This window comes from Halichoeres trimaculatus, unplaced genomic scaffold (assembly GCF_033239565.1).
Source record: "Halichoeres trimaculatus isolate MK-OKI-2021-1 unplaced genomic scaffold, fHalTri1.1 fHalTri1_scaffold_10, whole genome shotgun sequence".
In the NCBI taxonomy this organism is placed as follows: domain Eukaryota; kingdom Metazoa; phylum Chordata; class Actinopteri; order Labriformes; family Labridae; genus Halichoeres; species Halichoeres trimaculatus.
In genome coordinates this window covers 24,568,069-24,595,515 of record NW_027437187.1, presented here as the reverse complement: position 1 = coordinate 24,595,515, position 27,447 = coordinate 24,568,069, and the positions used below count along the sequence as shown (strand labels likewise).

Sequence of the window (27,447 nt, the reverse complement as noted above, 5' to 3'; positions counted from 1 at the left end):
AGCTGGTTTGTTTACTTTTTCCTCCAGTAAATCTATATATTATGTCAACTTCTCTGAGGATTAGACTACTGTTCTCTCAGCAGTACTGCCTCAAAAGTATATAAACACGTGGGAAAAAAACACGATACTCGCAAAGGTTTTTGCCAAAATGTTTTCATCAATGAGTTTATCCTGCTATCATAATGTTTAATCTGTAATTACAATGCTTGAAGTGCACTCTGCTCACTGTATGATTATTCTTATTTTTTCTGAGCAGATGCATAAGGAGACTGTATTGTGTTAGGATGATGCTCAACTAATGATTAATTTCTCTGCAGCTGACATCAGAAGAGATAAGCGAGACACTCTGCGGCTGTGTGTTGGTTTGGAGAAGTTTCCCATGCTCGGAGTGATGTAATCGTGTATTCTGGAGTCGGGGAAATAACCAGGCGACAAACTGAACTTGATAAAAACAACATCCAAGGTCTTGGCTGCTTCCTCTTGTTTCCCTTTAGTCTGTTTCGCTGTCTCTGACCCACTTTATGTGCCTCAAACTCAACTCTTGTTTTCTCCTTCGCAAACAGTGTCAAAGCCCATTTGCTCCTCTTTTTATTACGCTCTAAGCTGGGCTAAATTTACAGGCATAGACTGGTGGGTTCATCCCTTTTGAAATAATCTTGATGTAGTTGAGTTCAAATGTTGGCTTAGACAACTGTCTCCCCTCTGTGACCCTATCCATTAAATCTTGGACTTGGAAGGAAACAGACTTTGCTTGTTACAAGCCCTTTCTCTTCACTTTTACAACCCTGGGCTTCATCCAAGAGCTGGAGTGGTTACTGTGGCAACAGACCCTCTCTCTTTGGCTGCCCTGAAAGCATCCTGCTAAAAACAGAGAAATGAGTGACGGATAGAGATAGGAGATTGTTTGGACGCAGGCTGCGTGTTTTTAGGGGAAGGAGTGGAGTGATGGACAGAGATCCGTCGTGTATCTTCTTCCCTCTCTCTGCAGCTCTGTTCAGCTGCTGCCATGGCTGCTCCGCTGGCGTCTGGTATAACATGCAAGTACCAACCTCTCCTCGTCTGGCTTTCACTTTGGCTGCATATCTTCCCCCTGCTCAAAGGTTTTACAAGCATGGAGGAGTTTTGTCAGGATGTAGAAATGATGATGGAAAATATTTGTTAGAGCAAAATGTCCAAACACGATGTGCCTCCAGGATCATAAATCTCAAACTGTTAATCTTGTATAAACAAAGCACCCAGCAGCCTGGATTTCTCTGTCTAGTGCACATGGAAAGATTACACTGTCACAGCCCACAGCATATACACATTTATTTATTTCTCAATTACTGCATAATCCAAAAGAGCAAAAACAAGGCATGCAGTACTTTTCTGTTGAAACTTTTTTTGTGTGTGTTTATGTGCGATAACTGCTGGATTCTGCATATTTGTGTGTCTTAATGGGTAAAATGATATACCTGACTTGGCTTTTGCTGCCATGTTGCCCTTTCTTAAAATAATAACAAGCAGTTTTCAAAGATAAGTTTGGACTTCCACATCCTCAAATGATTGAGTATCAATAATTTAGTAGAACTACATATATTTATGAATTAATTCATATTTTTTACAAATTTAATCAAAGTATGTATTTTTTTTCCCTGATACTGTACAGTTTAGCTCATACTGTTCTGAACTGTTCCTTTTTTGGTATCGAACCAATCAATAACACTTACTGTGATTATTTTTTCCCACATACAAGACTTCAAAGTTTAGTTTCTGAGAAAATATTTTTAGATTTCATAAAATGTCAGTTTATGAAATCAAAGGAGTATACACGCTGTGCTCATTAGCCTATTACTGCTAAAAGAAGATATCTTTTATTCACTTTAAACTGTAGTCAAGAGTAGGTGTCAGTATACTGCTGTGAAATATAAGTTTCATAAATACTTTATCTGATATCAAAAACAAATTGCTGCTCATAGATTTAGATGGTTGCAGTAAATTCTATTTCTTAACCATAATTAACAACATACCTTGACAGGGGTCAGCAATTTAAATATAAGTTCACACCAGAAATGAAAATATTAAAATATTACTTTGAGTTTTGTAATCAGTGTTTTTTAAGTATGAAATGCAAGGCTGTAAATGTCCCTTCATCAGGGATCATTTTCATAAAACTGTCCTCTTTTAACCCTGCATCATCTGGAAGGAGACTGTTGAGAGCTGACTATGATCATCTGGAAAAGTAACAGACTATATTTTAAGCCATACGGTCTCATTTTACTGAAGCTTCAAATGAACAATGAAGCTAAATCAGAACCATAAGGGAATCCTTTGACTCATGGAGTAAACAGTGAGGAGTGGGTGCGCGGGGGACAGCTCAGCTGAAGCTGCATGGATGGGAGGAACTCCCTTGACTCAGGGACCAGACGTGAGGAAAAGGAGGGTATAAACAAACTGTCCCAGAGAACAGTTACAAAACACTTCCTGTGCAAAAAGTTTGTCAAAACACTCTGCTGAAGATTAAGGCTTAGACAGGACAAGGTTCACGTCTTCACGTTTCAGCGTCGAAGGTGAGTTACCGAAGCTCGTGTGACTACAACGCGCATCACGTCGATGAACTGAGGCTGAACTTCAGACGTGATGACGTTTGCAGGGAAACGTGTTTTTACGGAGGCTCGCGTGAGCCGCTATTTGATCGGCTCGTGTGCTGCTGTAGGCTGTGCTGTTCACTCATTTGACCGTGGGCATCACTTCAGAGCTATCCAGTGATACTGACCGTTTTTTCTCTTAGTTGACAGATGTGTTCCTCTCAGTATGATTTCTTCCTGTTGGTTTGCAGTGTTTTAAAAGGGAAATTTATTAGAGATGCCTGGTCAATAGAAGCCTTATTTTTGTTCAAGAACCTGAGACAGATCGTCTGAGGAAAGCAGTCTGATTGGACAAGAGGCTTTCATCAAGTGCTGATTTTGAGTGCATCATCACCAAAATGATATGAGTATTCAAAACAGTGGAATTTAAGCCTTTTTTTAGGCTTTTACTTAATAGCAATAGCAATTGATTCTCTTTGAATGATAAAATCATTATCGATATCGATACATTAACGATACATGCTGTGCTGTTGAATCAATTATGAGCAGAGGTATGGTTTTATTTAGAACCTGGCCTGCAGTTAAGTAAATGCTGCTCTATGTGATCACCAGATCTCACTCCTCTATCTTGTTGTAAGATAATACAACTGTTTAATCAGACCAAATGAAATTGGATTGATCATTCCATCTGTTGAAAAAAATGAATTTTCATTCCTTGTTAGTAAACATAAAATCAACCTGGGTTCCTCTTCCTTGGCTCAGTGCCAGCAGCAGCACACACCCACTGTCTCAGACAGTGAACACACTCACTAGCCTAGCAAACACCTGCAGCATCGCGTTAATGTGGGAGAAACTGGACAGCTGTGCACCTTACTTGGCATATTAGCACATGCTAATCCCATGTATTTGACAAATGGCTGCTCAGCAGAAAGCCAACTCGCATCTCTCCTTCACAAGCTGCTCTCTAAGTGCTGGAAAGAGAGTGAAAGTCAAGCCAAGCCTCACCCTCGTTTAGTGAAAACTTTATCTTTCAGTTTGGTGTTTTGTTTCACTTTGGTTGTGTTTTTATTTTTTGGGGGAAAGTCCCACAGACTTTACCTTTTAAGACAATGCATTTATTAAAAAAACATAATAAAAATAAAAAATAAAAAAAGCAGGAATGCAGGCATGAGGCCCCCTAGTGGCATAAGACCCTGGGCAGGTGCACAGTTCGCACAGTACACGGCTCTGGTTATGGGGCACCAGTGCTTCTCTTCTCTTACTGCGGCTTGCACTCAAGTCATGTTATGATACATTTGCTGGAGATATTATCACTGTTTGGTATGTGTAGTGGTGTTAGCAGTAATGAGAATGAGTCACAGGAACTCATATCTTGAATAACTAGGAGGTCAGGCTTGTTTTATGAGTCTCAGTACCATGAAGATTGAATCTAACTTGCAGATATTAAGTGTCTGGAACAAGAAGCATTTACGCAATGAGCAGTGTGGTCTGTTTGAGCAAGTGACTGTAACCCTTTTTTTTTTATAAGCATTTAATCCCATTATGAACAAATATTATTACAAGTCTTTGGGAGGATACAGTTTTGTGTAAGCTGCAGGAGACTTAATAAGATCAACGCCAACTCAATCCCTGTGACAATTTTTCTGGGAAGGCTTTCACGGTTTAATAAAGAATACTGATCTGCACAGGGAGCCAGCTCATTGACCTGGTTGTTGCTACCTGCAGCACAGGACCTGATATTGTAAATCTTCTTCCTCAACTTTTTCTCCTACTGCCTCGAGGAATGCCTTAAGGCAACTGGTGGATGGCTTCCAGAAAAATCTACTCTTATCATGTGAAAATTAGAATTAAAGTACACACTCGAAAGACATCTATTGTTCCAACAATATAGGTCAGGAACGGAAATGACTACATCCCACAGTGTTTGTACTGTGCGTGTGAGTAACATACTAGAATGGTTCTTTGTTTTCAGACACATTTGGGGCTGAGAGAGGCAGTTCAGTTTGGACCCTGATTGCATGGGAGAACGACTGCTTGTTTGTTAACGCCACAAAGCTCTCACGTGATGAAAGGGTACTCCAAGTTTCTCTGCTTTTAACAGAGCTTTAAGTGCTCTGAGAAAATCTGTGTTTGATTTACCTCCTCTTATCTTTATTATGGTTAAAAATATGATTATGCCAGATGTGGCATGCAATGCTTTACTTTATCTGGAGCCAGAAATGGTTGATATCACTGAGCATGTTTCCCTCCAACAGTACCAAGAGGTCAGCCTAGGAAAACAGGGACTCAAAGGTCTCTGGATTCACTGAACACTAGTGTCTGACACTGCATCCCACCATCTCTGGTTCAGTTCACACGTTAACCCCTTCAGGATTCATGAGTGCCACTGTGTGTTTGTGTTCAGCTGACAGGTTCATGGTCATCTTCTGTGTTTGAGGTCAAGAGATTGTTTTAAAGCTTTATGATGTTACTTTCTTGCCCTCTTTAGGTATGCAAGTACACAAGAGATAATTTGATGTATTGGAGGTTGTCCTGTGTTCTGTATTTAAAGTATACTGCAATCACAAATTTCTGGCTAACCCCCAACCTGGGAAATCCTGCCTCCAAAGTCAAAGAGGTGAAAGGAAATAAACTTGTCTGATATTTAAATACCTCTGGCTAGATAAATAGCAGAAGCTTGGTGAGATAATATGTTGTCAGAACATGAAAAATACAAGGCATACAGAGATGATTGTTCTGATTCAGCATGTATGACTCAAGCAGAGTTTAGGTGGAATTAAAGACCTTACATAGCAATGGAGCGGGGAAAGAACAAGATGATCTTTGGCTGAGGAGATTGATGAGGACAGATTTTAAAAGGGTGGAAGAATTATACAGTGAGATAAAAGAGAGGAGGAGGAGGACAGATGGAGATCAACAACATAATTTCCAGTTTCAGCAGGGCTTAAGAGGAAACAAGGCCCACCAACTATCTCACACTTGGTTGTATAATAGTGAAGTCATGTTTTTACCCAACAACAGACCGTTTTACCACCGCCAGGTAGTAACCACATTCTTACTGATAATAACACTTCAGGGGCAGCATACTTTATCGAGCACCTTGCAGGATGAGCACATGAACTTGAACTTCCCATTGAGCTACAATATTTGAATTGATTCCCATCAAACTGAACATTTCCATTAAAGGCAACAAGACGTTTGTATGAGTATTTGTGCCATTTAACTCAGATTTGACTGCTTTTGACTCTCAAGAGCAGCCTGAGATGTGACCCTAATGTTTGTGCGAGGGCTGTCAAACTAATACTTTCATTCACTTACAGTTAATCACAGAATCTAAACAGATTGATCATGATTAATATTCAATTTTGTTTCATTTAAACACGTTTTATGTTCATTATATTAAATATTATTACCAGTTGCTCAGTACCTCACAAATGAGCCTCCTTTTTGTCAGATCCAGAAGATGATGTTACACTGATTTCTTCTCTTTTACATAGCTTGCCTGCAGGGTTCTTGGATTGTCTCAGGCTTCTTGATTTCTTCTGATTCTGCACCAGTCAGCACGCCTGGAGTGTTCCTCTGCTGATAGAGATCAGGTGTAGCTCTCAGTGTGCCTTTGTTTTTTTGCAGCTGGGTGATCACTCTCAGTGCAGGGTTCCATCTGGTTGAAAAGTCTTCAATTAGAGACCCTGGCTGATTTCCATTCTCCCCTTGTGCTTGTACAAATTTTTATGCATTAACAGGACTACAATTGAAATGCCTAACCAGTTAGCGGTATTTTGTCAAAGCCTTCTCTGAACCAGAGTTATGGACTGATTTAGCTGTTAATAGTGCACTTAAAGGCAGGGTTGGCAGTCCTGAAAAACTAGCATGAATTTGAACGTAGCCTCTCGTCAGGACTCCTCCTAGACCCTCCTCCCCCTCCCCTTGGGGCTCCTTCAAAGCAACGCCCCCGCTCACATGCACGGGCGCCGCTGATTCGCAACTATGATTGTGAATGACTGAAAGACGGACTCAGCACATCATTTTATGTTTTGCACTACGTAGAGTCATGTCTCATTTTGAGGTAAGGAAACACCAAAACGTTAAAACATAAAGCTAAAAAAAACAATAAACAAACATGGCTTTTGTCAGTACTCGCGACTGTCATGCTAGAATCATCCACTTTTACCTGTGACATGATATCAGGAGTAAATCTATAATAAAAATAGTAAATGTACATTTTCTCTAGGACTTACTAAATATCACAGTTTTTTTTTTTTGTTTTTTTTTGTGCTTGTCAGAGCCTCTGTGGTGAGAGTTTATTAGACTCTGGTCCGAACTACAGCCCAGAGCCAAGTACCTCATCAGGTCAAAGGAGACAGGCCCAAGGTCAAGCGAGAGGGGCAGTAATTAGAGGCAGGGGAACAGAGCAAGAAAAGAAAGCCTCCCTCTTTCTTTTCTTGCTCTGTTTAGCTGGTGGAGCGGCAATGGGCAATCGAGATATATGTAGCTTCTCCGCCATTCAGCAGCGCTGCTCCTTCCTTCTCAGCTCGGCCACGCGCACTGAATCATGTGCACGCACGTGAAATGTACATGCAGGAGAACGGTGACAGGATTTGATTGGTTTACAACCAAGGTGTCCCTGGATGACGATTGGTTGGTGTTTTCCCTGCTTTACTCCTGCTGTAGATAGCAGATATTTTCCGCTCTACTTTAAGAACACATCATGTATTTCTTGCCATTGGTACATATAGATCATTTTAACCAGCATAACAAAAAGTGTATCTAGATCAAACTACCAATTATACCTTTAACACAGCACAGTATGTGTTCATGTTGAAGGGGTTTTGCTGCTGTCATCATATTCTGTGTTGCATCCAAATGCCAATCATTGTCAGGTTGCTTGGAGAATCTCACTTGGTACGTTTACATGCAGCTCCATAAATCGGACTATGAGCTTAGTTAGAACAAGATTGGACCATTGAAATGCATGTAAACAGCTTAGTCAGACCTAAATTGGACAAAGCATAGCTTGATTGACACACTCAGATAATAAGATTGCTATTTCACCATGGTTGGATTCAACATTCAGCCAGAAGATGAAGTACACGACTATGATAAATAGGGTCACAGCCCTTATACAGTCTATGGCTCAGACACAATAAACGAACCATGGCACATACTTATGTAAAACCCTAGAGAGCTACAGCTGCATCCATCACTGCCATTTTTGTTTGAATGTTTCTTCCTCTTCAAGTGAACCAAAACTAGTTTGTTATGCACGCAGCTCTGCTTATCGAGAGGGGACACAGCACTCCTGATCGAAGTGCTCTGCCAGCCATTGAGATGAGGCTTCCTGAACATCATTCTGACTAGTACCATGGGAATATTTTAACATTTAAATTTTGATGCAAAGTATAAAGTACAATCAGCCTGAAAACTCACAGTAATATGAACAATTCACCCAGCAGTGTTAGTATCTTCCATGACAGCGATAACAAGAAGTGCATAACTAAATTCAAACCATAGTTCCTGCAAAGGCACCTTAAAGAGTATTATGGTTATCATACTGTTGGTTTCTTTTGATTCTTAATTGAATCTAGTCAATAAAACACCTGTAGGCCTCTTTTTTTTCATGTATTTTTTCAACTTCTTAGCACCTCCATGTCTCTTCTGCAGGCTGGAACACCATGTCACTCTCTTTGTTTTCCTTAATGACCTCCAGAAAGAGTTTGGTAAAACAGAGAGAAGAGAAAACTAGAAGCAGATCCTCATTAAATCTTTCACACTGAAACAAATCACATGCACTGTTCTAGTTTAGAAACACAGGAAACAGGGAAAAGGATGTGATGTGAATCTTTCATTTCAGCCCAAGCTATTCGAGTTCAGGTCCAATCATTGTCCCCAGCTGTAGGATGACAGTGGTGCAGGCTTGTGCTGTGGTTATGATGCAAGTGAAGACAGAGGAGAAAAAGCAGGGGGCTTTGTTGCCTTCCAGCTCTGATAATTATCTTTGCAATCAGTGCTGAACAAGAACCTTTTCATTTCAAGGACCCGCCCTGCCTGCACTGCTCAGCTCAGCTCAGCTCAGACTAACTCAGCCCAGGGAAATTAGGTGAGTGCTGTTTGTACCCAGCTGTGTCTTGGCTCAGCAATAGTTTAGTGCAATTAGAGAGTAAGAGACAAGATCAGGAAAAGCCCAAAGGCCCTGTTGTCACTGCTCAGTAACATGATGAAGTGAGTGCGCCTGAAAGTGGAACCTCAGATAGCCTATGGAGAAATATGAGGTAAACTACAAGGATTAGGTTGCACCTAGTGACCTCACAACACTTAGCACAACATCAGACAGTTTGTTAGGATGATGAACCACTGAGGTAGTTTTATCAGAGTGTGCAAAGACTGTAGCTCTAAACCTGAGTCTTTGAAGAATGCACATTTGATTGCAATGTATATTTGTGGAGTTAACTAAGCATGCTGATGTGTAAATGCATACGGGTTTAATCTCTGCAGTGAACAGCTTGAGTAGTGTGTGTGTGTGTGTGTGTGTGTGTGTGTGTGTGTGTGTGTGTGTGTGTGTGTGTGTGTGGGGGGGGGGGGGGGGTATTCATTTTCGTAGTGTATTTCTCCACCATCTGTTTCAGCTCTTCTTGATCACACATTCAGTGGGCAGAGCTATAATACACATACACATACACATACACATACACATACACATACTCATACACATACACATACACATACACATACACATACTCATACACATACACATACACATACACATACACATACACATACACATACACAAACACAAACACACTTAGATCATGGATAAAATTTCTTGTTTTTGTGTGTGTTTGTGTGTGAGATTAACCCTAGTAAAAAATATTGCATTAACAGTTTCTACTTTCTAACTTCACTCTCTCCTGTCAACCTGTTCATTAAGTATCCTCCACATATATTCTTCACTTCCATCCCTGTTTTACTAACGTGGGGTCTCGTCAACCTGCATAACTAGTTTTACACAAGGGGTGAAGGAAACAGACAACGCAACTTATACGAATTCAACCAATTCTTTAAGTTATTTTTGGGGTCTTTTATGCCTTTAAATGGATAGGAGAGGGGGCAATGGATAGAGTGAGAAACAAGGCAAGAGAAGGGAGTGACATGCAAGAAAAAGGCCACCCATGCAAGGGAAAATCTCATTGAGAATGACCTAAGCCGCTATGCCATCTATATTCTGAATTTGTACATTTCCTCTATGGGTCTTAACTGTCTTCAGACATGATTATAGTGAAAATTTTAAAAACATGCCAGAAATAACAAATTAATTTACTTTTAACAAACTGTAATTTCTGGTTTTTTTTTTTTTTTTGTCTCTGCACTTAGAAAAAAAGGTTAAGCTGGGTTTGACTGGAATCACAGTCACAATTTTATGTTGAGTTTAGAGGTTTTGACACTGTTGAATTTACTTCCAGGACAGCTGGAACTACTCTCTGATAGTTTTGTCCAGTATCTTACATTCAGCACTGTGATATTATAACCTGGAACTTTCCTTTCTTTCAACCTGAAGCAGTAAACTTAATTAAATTAAGCACTTGAGTCCACTATTATCTTTCAAATCTCTTTTAAACTAATGAAAGATGTGCTCATTTGAGCTCCATATATTCGTAAACATCTCTATTAAGCTACATTTTTAGTTGTTACCACACCGAGCGAGATCTTTAACTCATTATTCATCCTGCTTTCTTGTCCTATTTTCAGGAACAGCTCTGCACTCATGTGCAAAACTTCAGTGATGAAGCACCTGTCATTAAAGTTAAGTTATGATGGATTTGTCCCCAGGTGGTAAATTAGACTTTTTTTATCAGGCTGTAATGACTGGAGTCATTAATAAAATTGGGTCACAAAGCTGTCATTAGTATTCTGTAAGGATCACTTTCGACTGAAGAGATGATGTGTGAGATGAATGAAGAGAGGAGATGACTGACTGGCCCTCTCTTTATCTTTTGGCTCAGAAACATTCCTAGTTTATGAGGCCGAGCGTGCTACCTGAGGATACATTGACAGAAACATGACATTGGATTCCTGAGAATGTGTGTTTGTGCACAGCACTGTGTGACTGTGGGTTTGTGGGGATATTGACTGTCTATGTTTGCTTTGTCATTTTATTTCACTGCTGTCTGATCACTAAGTGAGGTCTTTGCATGTTAACATTTGGACATTCACCAGAACTAGTTGATAACAGGCCTGATATGTGCTATAAAAGTTAACACACTGCAAAAGCAGATGGGAGCAAAGCTCAGAACTGCTGCAGTGAGTTCCTCAGGCCAGTCAAACACACACATATGCCATTTCAAAGATGGTTATTGTTGATAACGACGTCCTTCACGGTGCAAACCAAAGCCAGACATATATGGTACAGACAATAGAATTTCCTCTTCTTTTGGCATCCGTGTTTATCAATCACATATTATACCTATAACAGAAATTTGAAAAGGATGGTTGGTGTAGACAGTCACATATGTGCTTGAGATTAGATGTGAAGTCGTGTCATGGAGACCCCATTTTACCTCTACACAGCTAACTTCCCTCAACAGTTTGTTTCCTCTCTTTTTGGTACCTTAGTTGTTATTTATTATTATTAGTTGTTATTTTATCCATCCCGTTTTCTAGTAGGGTATTTCGTGTGTGTGTGTGTGTGTGTGTGTGTGTGTGTGTGTGTGTGTGTGTGTGTGTGTGTGTGTGTGTGTGCAAGTCTGAAGTGTTTCCTATTTTATTTTGTAGTTCTCACGCCCCGTGTGTCAGGTTTGGCTTTACTTCCTGCTCATGTCCTCTTTGATTGCACCTCATTAGTTCCACCTGTGTCTCCCTGACACACCTGTGTCTTCTGCAGTGTTGGGAAAAATACTTTAAAAAAAACTATTGATAGTTACTCCTTACTTTTCCCAAATATAAACTTAGTGAGTGACGGAAATACTCATTCATAAATATAATTAGTTACTAGGGAAAATAACTATTGCGTTACTTTTTGAGAAACCTTTAATTTTGCAAAAGAAGTCCATTTTTGAGAAGGTTTTGCTCTGGGACATAATATTCACATGCATGTTCTTGCCTTTTACATCTACGACGTTGAAGTACTGTGTAGTTTTTTCTGTCCTGAAAATGATGTGAATGTAGTGCCTGTAGGCCTACTTAAACGCGAAGACCGCTCGGCACTCGTGCATTTTGTACACGCGTAGTCGGGCATTTTCAATAACGAGCCCCCTCCCCTCTACTCTTAATACTTTCGTCAACACGCACCAGGAAAACCGGCAAACAAGTGGACGCATGGTCAGACATGAAACCTGTGCGCCAATTAAAACGGGCTTTAATATCTTCACTATGGCCGGAGGTTTCAGAATACATTGTTTTAAGTGACTCAAAACTGCGGTGTTGTGCAGATAATAGTCGTAAACGTGTAAAAATATATGCAGTTTCCCACTTTCCCGGTTGCGTCAGGACGTAGCCTGATGGCCTGAACTCCCACGTGTCGCTCTCAGGTCCCTGGTTTCCAGCGCTTCTTTGGAATTTGTCCTCGGATTTTCGTGGTGCCCTCTCTTGACAGGAGTTATGGTAAGAATTCTAGAAAAGGTCTTTAGGCTATTTAAGCTAAGTTTGAAATATCCTGCTGTGAGGAAGGGGGACTGATTTCTTAAAAATCACTACGAAGGTGTACTGTGCTGTGGTGGGTGTTGGGGTGAAAAAATACGATGTACATCTAGATATGCATTGCAGTTTTTTTTTTTTTTTAAATATGGACAGTATTTAAATCTACAGATAAATGCTAAGCCATCCAAGCCTGTTCAAAAGTCTTATTGTAAGTAAATCTGTATTTTACTGCAAATACCAAAATAAGGAAAATAATGTTAATAAACTTGATATATGTATCCAACACTTTTCAAAACAGGATTACAAATAACTTGAACAATGAAAGTAAAAGGGAATAGGACAAGATTAAAACCAAAGATGGAAGATTTAAGATCCTGCCTGTGATACTGCATGAAAAAGAATAAGAACAGTATTTGAGAGGATTAAAACACGCTCAAATAACATCTCCTGTGCGAACACATTCATGATATTGTGTTTTGAAAAGAGATTTAAAAGAGGACAAAGAGTCTGCCAATCTGAACTTCTGAGGCAGGTTGTTTCAGATGCCAGGCCCCCTTTGGTTTTCAGTCTTGATTTTGGTTTAGGTTTTAGATTACGACCAGGCAAAAAAAAGAAAGAAAGAAAAAAAAAGAAGTTAAAATCAACCCTAAAATGTATCTGGAGCTAGTGACAGGAAGACGGTAGCAATAGTTGCAGAGTTTTCAGAGCCTTAACATATTTCCTTTTCATGGGAACCGCCTGAAGCTTTGGTGTAAAATTGTTCTGCTTGTTCTAAAAGGAGGACATGAACATTTCTGGAATAGAGCTTAAAAATTCTGTTTACTTCATCAGTCTGGTAGTCAATCAGAAATGGAACCGGCTATTACAAACCGACTCTGCATACCTCAGTGTAATGATCTATAATTTGAATCTCTGACTCAGCTGAACACAACTCTCTCTGAAAGTCCTTTTAAAGAGGATAACATGTTAACATATTGGCCTTGTACACACGTTGTGTTTTTACTGAGGGTGACTCAGGTGTCAATGTGGTTAAGTGGGCAGAAGAAGGAAGCGATCAGAATTCAGACATCTCATCCAGTCACTCCTTTTTAACTCTATGTCATTTTTTTTTCGACAGACAAGCATGGCTGGATGACTACAGTGTTGACAGTTTCTGTGTGAACAGTAGTTTTGGTAAATATTTATAATGGGGGCACTTCCATCCTTATATTATGATAAGACATGGAATCCAGGTCATTAGAGAGCAGGGCCTCCTCTCTGAGACCGACACGCTGACCTATGAAGTCACTGCTGGTGCTGAGTGAATGTATTTTGATTAGACATTAGATCCTCTCTATTAGCTTAATATATCATTTCATCTCTCTGCTGTGATTGCTTCCACATGTCAGGCCTCAGGCTGCACAGGCCCGCACAGAGCTGGAGTGCGGGAGGTTCAGGAGCCCCTGTAATAGGTCTAAGGCTGTCATAGAGTCCCCCTGGATGCATGAGTGCAGGGGACACAGAAGCCTGTTGATGAGGGGAGGGGTAGTGGATAATATGAGGGTAGTTAGAGGGGTATGCTGGGCAGATTTAGGAAAGACAGAGATTTGGGCAGACACATCCTTGGGCTTGCTTGGCAATGATGAAAGAAATCTGGATCATAGGGATGAAGTGAACAGATGCTTCCCTCTAGTTCACTACATTTGTGTATACATCTCCACACTAGGGGTATTGTAGTTGATTTGTAGTTAACAGTGTGTATACTTGTGCCCAGCTTCTGGGAAAAGTGGATTACAGAGGTATTAGGGTGCATCTGAAGGCAGGATTTCATTTAAGTTAAATCAGCAAAGTCCTTCACCTGATAGTTCTTAAAGACAGGATATGTTTCATACATCTATAATACACTCAGGGGAGCCCTGGTTGTCAGTTCTGCCCCAGGTGGAGTGTACATCTGCCCAAATGATCTCTGTCAGGAAAAGCAGTGCAGAAATGGAGAAAACAGCTGCAGGCATACGTGAAAACACAAAAACAGTCTCACCCCCATTTTCCGCTGAGAGGAGCTTGCAGTGTGATCAAATGACAGACAAACTGTTTGGCAATTTTTTCGGCTCGTCTCTGGCGTGCTGTTGTGATGCTAGTGGGATGCTATAGGCGTCAGTGGTGAAGGAGAGACCAAAGTAAAGGGAAAAAGGAGGAGAGGAGTCCTAGAAAGGAAACCAACTTGAATCGCCATGTTTTGATTTTTTGGCAACCTTTTATTTTGGATAGGGGAGTATTGTTTTCTTTGTTTTTAGTCTTCTCCTCAAAACCTCAGCAGCAGACTGTTTAGAGTTGCTTCAGCTTCTTTGCCAGTTTTACTTTGTTTATAAGTTTAACATAATTCTTCCCAGGTTGTTTTTTCTTTTTTTTAAGAAATACAAAGAAAATTCCTCACCAAAGCTCCAAATCACTGCATCGACTTTCTCATAATCACATTTTCACTTATCATTCAGGGCATCTGTTGGCTCTGTTATTTTGTGTTTTGCCTCTGTTGGTGTCGTCAGAGTACAAAGTTAACCCTGAGAATGTTGTATTTGTTTTTGATCTCAGTTGAGAAGAATTGACCCTGAGAACTTTTTGCTCAGGGAGCAGCTCCTTCCTCAGATAAGCTCAACAATTATCCAGCCAGCTGAGACAAGCGTGTGAACACACCAGGCAGCATTGGGAATCACCAACACTGACTGCAGGAGGCTGAAGATATTTGGTTTCCTGCCTGAAAATGAAAAGCAAGTGTGAGGACTATATGTTGCACGGTTCATGGTAACCAAAGTATAAAATTCGGATCAGTTTTGATAAGAGCGGGTTGTTATGCAGACTTTGGCAGCAGTTATTTGGCTTAGTATTACTTTTCTGCACTGACGTGGTGCTAGAGTCTGTCCTCAAGTATCCAGTGTTTATGCTTAACCAAATTTGTTCTGTCTGTTCCAGAGATACATCTCTGTGTTTGCTCAGGGAAAGTTACAATGTACAGTTCATGGACCCTAAAAGAGGAGGCCCGTGGGCCTTTGAAAATAACAGCTTTCCACAGCTCTGCAGAGTGCAGCCAATCCACCTTAATTTAAACCACATGCATGCAACAAGATAATGCCTTTATAGTCCACACTTTAAAGAACAACATTTGTACTGTGTTCCTACTCATGTCAAAATGAATTCAGGCTCAAGCAGTAAAGCCTGATTGAAAGGATGTCATTTTGTTAGAGGAGGATCTATAAAGAGTATGAATATCTACTCAGCAAGGATGATAGTTTGAAGCCAAAAGCACCTACTGGTTTCAGCTCAGTCCTGGAGCAAAGCAAATATTTTCAACCACAAAACAAAGTGGCAAATATCTCAAAAGATGATGGAAATTTGTTACCAAAGGGGCTAATAACCCAAATTATAAAGACACAAATCAGCCTTGTTTCTGGGGCTTTGAATGCATTGGGTGATGACATAGTTCAGATTAAGTGGAGTTCTGTCCTCTTCACTTTCAGTTGCATGAGTCCAAGAATTCCCAGAGTATTGAGTGCGTATCTAAGAAGTACGTGGACCGCAAGCCCTCTGACTAGACTAAGGCCTCTCTTACATTAACCAAAGCCAGGGTTTCTCAACAACACTGCATGTCCAACAAGAAAGTCTCCAGCTGTTCATTTGACGTGTGAAAGACAAATTTAGACAATATCAGGGCTTATTTTTTCTGAAACTATAATAAAAATGTCAGTTGATGCGATCAGTAGACCCTTAGCAAGCACAAGTATAAATCAAGTCCTCATACCGATTTGAAACGACTGAAAAGCAAACAACTAACAGTTTTGATGTTTACTTTTTCCTCAGTTGAATGCCAACTCTACATACCATGTATATCCACATCTTTTTTGACCAGTTGCATCTAAGAGCATGTTTTACCTTGACTCTAATTTGTTTGCCTTCAATTCCATGCTCCTGTGTTGCTCTGGACCCAGATGCATGCTGCGTCTCTTCCTGTGTACATATTGCATAGCTTGTTTAAGTGTCTCAACTACTGTACTCTAATTGGCCACAATGTTTTCCACATGTTGCTGTTGTCTTTTACCATCGTAGCTCGAGAAACTGAGATGACCTCGAGTCCCCTTGTGAGCGTGAGTTTCATGTCGACTGTGTAGGGTCCTCGTTTCTTTGCGCTGATATTTCATAATTGGGTAGCTCCAGGGGGGGATCTCCTGTCCATGAAAACGAATCATCAGATATCAGCTAAATGCAAGCAGATGATATTCTTCCTTGAGGAAACAGTGGTATTTCTGCTTTGGTCAGCTGTAAGATTCCTCTGTATGAACATACAAGTATTAGCCTTGATTTTTTCTTCTTCTTAAACTGAATGTTTTTATTACTAAAACAAGATGCAGCTCATGTTGAATCTAGCTCTCTGTGGAAAAACAAATTACTGTTCTTCGAGCCACAACACGTTCTCATGTGATGAAGATTCGCATTCAACCTCGAAAATCCATTTTAAACCCATTTCAAAAGTGATACGGACTTTCCTTTCAAGGTTTGAATTTACTTTCCTCTTATTTACGACTCTTTTGACAAACTCCAGCAGCGATAAATCTCAGAATGACACCCTCCAGTTGGACTGACCTCTGTTAAAATCAAGTTTGGGATCCAAGTTGTTCTAGTTTTGAGTCACTGTCAACATTTCTATTAATACCTTACTTTATGCTTCAATACAGCAATTGGTGAAGTTTGCTGCTCCTCAGCCAAAGGTTAACTGAAGCAGCCTTGCATACTGGGATAAGTAATGCTTGTGTCCACGCAGCAGAAACAGCTTGAACAGGATTGATATAAATGTCTCTCATTTCCTTGTGAGTTTCCAAAACTTAGAATCCTGCCAGCTGAATGCACTTAAACAAATATTCTGCTGTTTCCCTCTATCTTTTATTATAAAGCTTGTTATTTCTCCTATAAATAAGTTATTGTCTTTTATTGAATGCATGAATAGGAAGAAAACAATGTTTAAAGCCCTTCTTAAGAACACATGTCCTTCCCTCAGTCTATAGCGCGGGCGCAGATTCAGAACAAACAGTAAGAATCTGTTTGAGCGACTGTGTTTTCATTGGCTCTCTGACTTTAGGGGGAACTCTTGTGTTTGATTGACACAACGTGCTTTCTGCGGCTTTAAGCACCAATCTGAAACATTCCTCTCTTCTGCTTTTATATCAGTGCTGGATCGTGGCAATAATATTTCTTTAATCATTGTTTTATATGCAGCTCATATGTTCACACATGAGCTTTTCCAGTGACACTGATCCAGTGTTTGGATGGGCTGGGCTCCTCTGTTGTCATTTTCCTGATTGACTGTTTTGAATCCTTGCATTGTTTATCTAGCCAGAGATATTTAACTTTGTCAATTGACTTTGAAGTGGATCCAAAAAGCACTGGAGCAATCTTCTGTTTGATGGTTTGGGTTCTCATGGAGAGGGATGAGACTTTGGGATTAGGAGATGTGCTTTGTTGGGATCATCTGAGTGATTATTTAATTAGAAATTTCTCTGGTATCATCCAGTTCTGTTTGTTTTTGATCAAGATAAAGAATGTGTGAACCCTTCCTTTGTCTCGTCTTGCTCTTCTGTCTGAGTGTGTAAATATGTTTCTACTCTTGTCCCTGACAGGAGAGTGACCAGGCAGCAGAGCGACAGTGGAGAGACAAACCACACAGAAAGTAAGTACAAGAAATTATTGACGTTATTGAGCATTGTGAGTTCTCTTGTGTGTTACTGTAGTGCTTTATGTGTGTTTCAGCTACTGCCAAATTTTTATCATCTGGCATTTCCAAAATCATACAAACCTTTTTTGTTGAGAGCTGAGGAGAGGGCTTTTATCTTGAGAGCGTTCAGTTTGAGCACAGAGTTAAAGATTTACTGTGAGGGAGCTGACGTGAGTCTTCTTCTTGGAAAGATGATTTTTCCGTCTGCCATGGGGGAACATGATGTCCAGAATGTAACGGTGCAGTGCTACACCCAGACGTTTTCATCCAGATCACCTTGTTGCTCCAAGAGTGCCACAGATTTTTTTCAAGTTCTTGTTCAGTTTTTGTTAGCGGACAGTTTAACAAAGTGGTCTCTGCACATGTCTATAGTCATACCTGCACCAGAGCAGCACATCTTTTCCAACAGAGTTGGTGTATGATGCAACAGCCTGCCACTAGGGGGCAGTGGTATAGTAAAGGTGAAACGCTGTAAGTAGAGGATGCAGGTCTGCTTACAGGTGATTTTGTTTTGTTTTTAGATCATAAAAAGCTGAGTCTAAATTAGATTAATCGCCCAGTATTCAGAAACTCTCATTTTTGAGCTACCATGTGTGTCTGAACGCCTGCTGATCCCCATCTGATTTTATGATTAGCCCTGAAGAGCTGTTTGTATGCTTATCAAGTTAAATCTTTAAATTACTACCAGGTAGGATGTACAGCTCTCCCCCTGAGAAAACAAAAAGCCCCAGGATTGCAGGTTAATACAAAGTTGATTAGATTAACATGGGGGATATCTACAGAATATGAACACCAGGTTTCAAATCAGTTTCAGGATCAACTTTGTTCAGGCCTCGAGGTCTTTCTTACACACTTAACAGATCACAGCACTAACAGAAGCAATCGGCTGAAACCTCACAGAAATTCTGAAGAATGATTATTATTATGAAGAACAATTTCATTTTCTTCAGATATATATTTTGATGCAGTATAAAACACACAATTACAAAACTTAGATCAAAAACCTTAGCATGAAGTTTAAAGCTACCAGGCTCAAAACTTCAAATCACATTTATATGACTGACGGGAAACGTTGAGCAGCAATGCAGGCACTGTAGCATAAGAACTTTTACAAACTTTACCCAACCTAATGTGTGTTTGTGCATTTCTCTCACGTTGAGATTATGTCAGAGCCGTTCACAGTGATAGTGTTGTTAATGATAGCACTGCTGAGTGCTGACAGGAGGCAGAGCTTTAAATGTTACAGTGTGGTCCTCAGAAAGGCCCTGCATTACCTCTCCTTCTCAATGCATCATTACCCCAATGTGAGCAGTGATTTATGAGCTACTCTACACATGCTGGGAGCAGTTCCTGTCTGGGGGCTGACATCCACCCCCTGATTGCCACTATTTGTCTGTCTGCATGTGTGTTTGTGAGTGTCAAATGTGTGCGTGGGCATGACAAAAAGGGTTCAGGACAGCTGTAAAGGTTTGTTAGAGTCGATGTGTGTGTGCGTGTGTGTGTGTGTGTGTGTGTGTGTGTGTGTGTGTGTGTGTGTGTGTGTGTGTGTGTGTGTGTGTGTGTGTGTGTGTGTGTGTGTGTGTGTGTGTGTGTGTATGTATGTATGTGTGTGTGTGTGTGTGTGTGTGTGTGTGTGTGAGGGTGGGTGTTTTCCTGTCTGCGCGTGAGACCTGTGTGCTATCAGGTTTGTAGTTTCACTCCTGGTAACTGGATACAGTAATGTCTCACTCTGCTGGCTGCTGATGGATTGTTTTTAAAACAAAGCAATGTGGACCCAACAGCTTTGGTTGCAGCACTAAAACGGCACCACACACACATTACCAAGCTGCTAATGGGCCTGGATTTACAGATTTTAGAGGTATAATCTCAGAGTAAGGAAGCCAAAGTCTAAGCAGAGACCGGCTGGGAGTAGCACCTTTGTGTTTTCTTAGATTTGTCATGCTTGTGTGCTCAGCTTTGAGTTTTTGTTTGGGGATCAGCTCTGTCCTGCTGCCTCCTAGGCATGGTTAAACATGTTGTTGTTTGGACAGGTCTGAATTTACTGCAGACATGGTGAATCTCACATCCAGCTCCCATCCTCTGTGAGTAGAAGACTCAAAGTATGTCTTTGTCCATTTGTAGGTATGTGTCCATAGAAGAATTGTTACTTGTTCGTGCCTATTTTAAGTCTCTGTTGAAGCTGTATTTTGTGGTAGCTGCACTAGCAGTCTCCAGTACTTGTTTGACAAACATTTAGCTAGTTTAAAGAGGCTATGAGGGGTTTCAAAGTAAACTTGAATAAGTCTTCCTTCCAGATATGCCTAATTGTAATCTACACTTAAAAATGAGCGTATCAGCTCCAATATTACAGGTTACAGCTTACTTCAAAATGCTACGTAGAAGCTTGCTGATCAGGTTGAACAGGACTGGTTGATTTGATTGATTTGATTTGATTTAAGTCTCCATGACAACACCACACCGGCTGACAAAGTTTAGAAGTGAGGAGAGAGAGATCTGTGTTTGTTGTCATGTTAACCTACAGATAAGTCGTTGCACAGGGCTGTTAGTAGCGCTACATATAGTCAGCTACTGATGTAAAGTACTAACTTATGTTTGTTTGTTGTCACGTTTCAATGTTCAACAACAGCGCTACTATACTTTAAAGATAAATACCTTAACTCAATACGTTGTATCGGGTAAAAAGTTGTTTTAAACAAAGAAAATTTGTTCCAAAACAAACACACGCCTGAATAAAATGCACATCTTCACGACAGTGTGCATGAGATTCCGGGCCAGAAGGTGGCGAGGCAGTCCAATTAAACCAGATCCCCTTCATAGCATCATTAAAGAAAAAAAGCATCAGGAGCACACAAATTATGTAATATATTAAAAATGAATTATAAAGGGCCCAGAGTTAAACCTTGAGGGACCCCAAATTAAACTTTTAGTTCCTCCAAGGTGGTACTCTCTGCAGGAGTGGCCTTGATTTTCCATGGAGAAAGTTTGTAAAGCAAATACTTCTATGATTTCAAAAAGTAGGATTTTTAACCCGAGGATCAAAGATACCAATGCTCCGATAGTCTAGAAAAGGGAGAGTGTCCTGCTTTTTGTCCAGGGAGGTCTCACTCATAGGTATTTTGTTTTTGCAGAATCCTTCTGTCAGCTAACAGGAAATGGCAGGTGTTCAGAGAGCGTTTTCTCTTTGAATAGTAATATTTGTGCTCTCCTGATGTTTCTTGTCTCCTCCTCTGTCACACGTGTTTGTGTGTCCGAACATGGACCACCCAAAGCCTTTGAGGTCGTAACAATAACATGTCCACTTCCTCCCAGTGACATGGCAGTGGTTCCAGTCGAGAGGCTGTAGATGAGATATGTGTTATCAGTCCACATCGCAGTAATGGCAGCTGTACTGTTTGGTTGCCTTGTCATAGCTGTGTGGAGGTTAAACTCCCTCCCAGAGATGTTATTTATGTCTTCACAATCCCATATATACAGTAAAAGCTTTATATTTAGTTAAGGAAGTTCTTGAAAAGCACCAACACAGTTTTGCGTGTTAAACCATCCTCCAGCAGATGTTCATACTTGATGCTGAATTAGTCATTTTTTTTCTAAAGCCACTTTGGAAAATGTGTTTTGAAAAGACTCTCTCACTGTTTAAGGCTTTTTCTCAACTCTTTTTTAAAAGTCTAAACTTCTTCATAAACAAATTCCTCTGGTTAGACGGCATTTTCGTTTTTGCAATTCTTTATTTTGGGATTCTCTCTACTCCTGGTGGGCGAAAATACACTGTGGTAATTAATATGATAATACGTGTGGTGGCATAATTTTTTCCAGGCATCACTGCAGGCCATGCTAAATTGAGGTCTGAGTGAGGTTTCAGCTGGAAACACTGAGGAGAGGCCTAGCACAGTGTGTCTCTGTCTGTGCTTCGCCAGTTAAAGGGGGATAATATTTGTGTTTTAGAGAGGAAGGCACTCACCCACAGTCGGAGCTATTCCTATTTACCAAGATACTGGTGAAATTTAGCTCCGTTTATGTTATGCAATGTTTGGTGGTGTCACATTGCTCAGGTCACCTTCAGCTCGGAAACAAAACGACCTTGTCTTGATTTCTCCATGACCCTTAAAAACACAGCGCAGCACCATTCGAAGCATGAGAGACACAGGAACTATACTGTTGCCTCAGCTTGATGATTTATTGCGCTGCACAGTTTAGCCTCAGGACTCAAGCGTGCTAATGTGTTTGATCAAAAGGAAATTCCTCTGCGGAGCTTCTTATGCTTTTTGACTTTGTTTTCAGATCGCTCTGCAAATTGGTTTCCCAACATCCAAACCTTACAGTCTGTTTATGTGCAAGGGGGCTGATTTATGGTGTTAAATGACAGTGAAGCCCTCATCTGTGGTTAAACTGGGTGCAATATACCGCTCAGATGCCAGTCCCCTGCTCTGTCTAGACGGGGTAAACACCAGGCTTTATAGACCTGCCGGCTGACGATCACTGATGATTGGGTTTATGGGATATGAGGGGGCCGGGTCACTTAAAATGATTGACAGCCAGTGGCTTTCTTTATGTGAATGTGTGTTTGTTTCTGGGGAGGGAAGGGGAGGGGGCTTGGGGTGAAAGCTCTGGAGCGTTGTCTTCATCACTTCATGACTGAAGCTAAAACGCCTTCAGTATGAGAATGCCAGGGCATAAAACGATCAACACAGAAAGCGCTCTTGATTTTGATTTGGGGTTACAGTGATATAAAAGGTATTTATCCTCGACCTACTTCAGGGCTGTGGAGGAACATTTTCCCACAGCCAGCAACAACATCCATAAGACAACTGATGAATCATTCTGGTTTGAAGGCAGATAACAAAGACCCTAGGACCCTCCCAGGAAAGAGGGTGTTGAATTTGATTTGCTTCAAGATCCCCAGATCCCAAGTCTCCTTTGCTGGCCTTGGTGTGGTCACATGCTTTAAACTGGGGATTGGAAAAGTAATTATTCTGGTTATTTATGTGTTTTGTGGTGAGCTTTGGTGAAAGAGTCTTTCCCTTGGGTGCTGTTTGAACCCCATCAAAACACTGGCACTGGATTACAGGTACCCACTGTGTCTGTGTTACAGGAACACATCCACAGTAATTTAAAGGCTCATTTAGCTGTACCCATCCATGCTGCTTTTTTTTTTTTTCCATCAACAATCTTTGAATTTTACAATAATGACCTTTTGTTTGCAGCAGCACCCATCTTTAACTGACTTAAGTTAATCATCTTTGGATTTTATTTGATATTGAGTTGCTTTGAGAGTGTCTTTTATTAATGAGACCATCTTCAGAAAGAGTTGCTTTTATACAAAAATGTTTTTAATGCTCTCCGGTTCAGATACTTGAAAAATTTGGGTTTACCATCCTCAACATGCTAACCAAAACAGTGCATGCCTGGGTTTTCTGACAGTAGAAAGAGATCCTTATCCTTATACACACAGTCATTTTTTTATAGGTCCCATATTATGCTTCTGCAGTTTAATACGGATCAGTGATGTCTTCATTAAATGGTAGTAACATGTTTTGGTCCAAAAAGCCAATAAATCAAGCACAGCAGCATTGTTTTCAGGCTCTCATAGCCCCTCTGTTCTGAACGGTCTGATTTAGTGGGCGTGACCTTCATATGTAAATGAGCCTCGCTGATACCACCCCACTCTTCCGCATCACTGAGCGCGGCGCCACACGCAGAGGAGTGGGCTGGTAGGGGTGGGGTTATCTGCTGCGGTGGACCAATCAGGTTAAACTTGCTCCTGATTGGTCAAAAAAGGGAATTGCTGACGTCGGCAAATCCCCCAAATCCAAACAGCTCGTTTTAGGTCAGGATTTTACAGTCACAAGCACTACTAAATGCAGGTTTTGTCATTAAATATCATATTTTGTGGGCTGGGAGGGAAACCAAAGACCCACAAATTTCACTAAAAGACTTAACAAAGTGATTTTTGCATAACATGGGACCTTTCATTAGAAGTCTCCATAAATGTTTGGTTACGGACTGAAGAGGGGGCAACAAACAGAGGAAGTAACTTATTGACAGGCGAAACAAAAAATGGAACCACAGGGCTCTGATGTAATCTGTTAATGCTGAAGTCCTATTTAAAATGGCCCCCGAAACTCATGAAGGTGACTGTTAGCTTTTTTTATTTTCTATGTTTTGGTCAATAAAAAAAAAAAAAAAATGGTAGGGTTAATGTGAACAAGAGAAAAACAGATACAGCCTGGTTTAAATAGCGGTTTGAGTGTCTGTATAAAGGGTGAAATTTAAATAACTAATTTTTTTCTTTTTTGAATATTAAAGTTATAAGTTTTGCCCACGTAATGGCTGGCTTGACCAACAGATGAGCACCCTGTGGCAGTCTATTAAAGTGGCTAAAAGCCCACCTATTTGCCTTTTTCAAACTTAAAAAGCTGGATTGAGTCAAGGTTTTTCAATATATGCCACCTGCTGAAGATAGAAATCAAAACATGTCTCAGTAAGAAAAGCAGACCTAATCACTGTAGCCTAAATTGTCAAACAGTTTTCTAAATAATATTAGGTCCTACTCTTAAACGATAAGGAATTTAGCACAAAAATGCACAAGAACTTTTTTTGTTCATTATGGAATGTAAATAATTTCAAGTTCATGTATTTGATATTTTCATTTACATATGATGAATTTTGTATCTCCCTAAATCATTAGTACTTTTTCATATGAATAAACTTCTTATATCCATATGTACAGATTCAGTGCGTGGCTAAGATGTGCTGCTTTGGATGGGCACAAGGTGTCTTATAATTGCAGCTTTATGTGTCATAGAAGACTCAACTTTTTGTGTTGTCATCTACACTTTTAGAAGAATCCTTCCAGTCATTTTTTTAATCTTGTTTTGTTTATTATTTTTTTTAACCATTATATAGTTTGTTTTCTCTTGTATAAAACTTAGAATGATAGTGAGCTGTTCTCCTTAGTTCATCCAAAAAATCAGATTTGGCACAGACGTTTTCTTTCTAAGAACTACACCCTGACTTTCAATGTGCAGGAAAATGAACAGCACCACTTACATAGTCTTCATCACAGAGTGCATTTTAATGGCCTATAATATAATATAATCCGTCTGCTCCTGATTAAACCAAGACGCTGACACATTAGATGGTTGCGGCTTTGAAATATGAGTTTGTACTTTACATCATCTGTGTTCCACTCTTGACACCACTTCAAACTAAGAATCTTGAGTAAGCAACACTTAATCTCTGGTCTCATCCAGGTATTCATGAGCAGAATGTCCTCTGTTAAGCTGTGAGTTAGAGTAATGACTTCAACTTGGCTGAGTAAAGTAAAAAAAAAACCTTTCATTGTGAAGGCTGAATGAGCAAATAGAATACATCCTGGCAGAGGGAGGTGTGCCAAGAGAAGCTTTGGTTAATCCCCTCTGCCAAGTCTGTGCCACAGTGAGTCATAATCTCTCTAAACAGATATCTACACATGAATGCACAACCTGGAGGCAGGGGACCAGATATTTGGTATTTTTGGAAGCGATCTGGTTTCCGTTTGTAGTCTGTCTGAGTAATATTAAACAATCATTTTTGAGCAGACTTCTTTTTCTTCTTCTGCAGACTGTGTGGAGGATAAAAGAGGTGGAACACACTGGCAGATTGGCAGTCTTGGAACTCATCTGCTATTGTTTGAGGAAAAAGATATCCAGTGGTTGATGTGGTCCCTTCACTCAAACTCTTTTATTTCATTTCAAGTTTTGGTCTGATGAAAAACCATGACCAGGGCTGGAAGAGAAAATCTTGGCCGGGATGTTCAGACCTGTTCGTTACAAAGGAAACCCTAAAATCCTGGCTGTCACCCTAAGAAGCTAAACGTTAGTCAGATGATAGCTGATTTATTCTGAGATTGCTGTGTAAGCGATCGCTCTGAGATCACTATCAGAGTCTGACCACATTACCAAAGGTGGCCAGAACTATTTAGCACCTCTTCACAGCATGCACTTAACTACCTTCGTGTGCAAAGACCTGATCTGAGTTCAGGATTTGGTTCAAAGAAATCTCTTTTCCTCTCATTTCCTGGTGGAGTTCTTGGTGCCAACCTCACCCTCTGCCAGACCGATGGGACGGGGAGGGGTGAGTGAAGGAAACCGAGAGTGAGGGTACTTCTGCTATACTTGGACTTGCTGTCTTAAGTTAGCACGTTGTGGTGTTGGAGATACGAGCGTGATTTGCTGCTGCTGAGGGTTAACTGGTTCATTGCACAGTGCTGCTGTGCCCAGCGTTGTGCCTGTAGGGATTGGTGCTGGCAGCTTTTACAGGGTTTCTGTGTTGCTTGGCATAAATGTGGAAGCCAAAGGGTTTGGCTTCTCAGGTAAACGCAGATTAACCTGACAGTTGTATTCACAAGAACAGTGATGGCAGAAGAAGATGACTCGCATACCTTGGCATTCATGTCTTAGCAAAACCATCTGCACCTCTACATCTTCCCAGTGTATTTATTCAACATCCAGTGGGATTAGGGTTTAAATCTTATTTTAGTTTGCTTTTATCCTTTCTATCATATCCTGTCTCAAAGAGGGAATTCCTGCTGCTTCTTTTTATGTTGCACAAGACTGAGCAATCTGCTTTTTGTCCACAAGGGGGTAGACACTCAGTGCACTTATGGAGCATTTTTCACTGCGACTGGAAAGGATCCATCATGTCATCTTTCTTTATGTGTCTCAGCTTACTCCGTCTTCATGCCGTGTTCTAGTTTCACTCCTGCATAAACACAGAAAGTAAAATCCTTTTGAAACTCTTCTGAACGTCACTCATTGCCCTAAACTGCACTTCAGCACAACGCACTGTGACAGGGAGGACTTAAAGCTCAAGTGGACCTGATCATTACCTGTAAGAACCTGGTTATTATCCCATCACAGTCAACTTATCTTGGTCATTTCCTGCTCTAAATCCTTAAGTAAGAGACAGACAAGCTGTGCTTCTGATTATATATTCATGTGAGAGACGAATGTCCTAGAGGAAAGATTGGAAAATAAATGGCAGAGCGAGAGGGAGATCAATTAGTAACAGCTTGCAGATTTCCTGGGCCAGATGTACTTGTGCTGCATGACAGGAGGAAGGGAAGTCAGGATTAAGTTGGAATTTCACTTTGTTTTGCATCCTGAGGAGGCCAGCCCCTAATATCCTTCATTTATTTATTTGTTTTCTGCATTAACTCTGTCCATGCAATAAAGATGTCTCTCAGTCATCTAATGTGTGTTTGATACAAATTTCCCCACATTTCCCAAGCCCGTTCAGACCGGCTGTAACAGGGAAAGATGGTAAAAAATGAGAAGTAAACACATGTAGTAGATGATTACATGTGTAGTTTTTCAGGAATATTTATGGTCAAATCCTGCCAGCACTATGAGGCTTCTGATCACCTGGGTTTGATTTCATTTTTTTTTTAATGGAGGCCATGGTTTACAAACACAAAAACACAAGAGAAAATATGGAACGGGCTTTTCTTCTGCTGATAAACTTTGGCAAATGTTG

The 27,447-nt window shown here is 40.5% G+C and overlaps 1 protein-coding gene across 2 annotated transcripts in view; it reads left to right on the top strand.

Annotated features, from left to right (window-relative positions):
- Positions 1-11,516: 11,516 nt before the first annotated feature.
- znf469 (zinc finger protein 469) overlaps positions 11,517-27,447 on the top strand; it is a 214,936-nt gene continuing 199,005 nt past the window's right edge. For both annotated transcript variants that reach the window (XR_012598880.1, XM_074677297.1), the window contains exons 1-2: positions 11,517-12,161; positions 17,840-17,889. The gene's annotated coding sequence lies outside the window, so the exon portion shown is untranslated. The remainder of the gene's footprint in view (positions 12,162-17,839; positions 17,890-27,447) is intronic.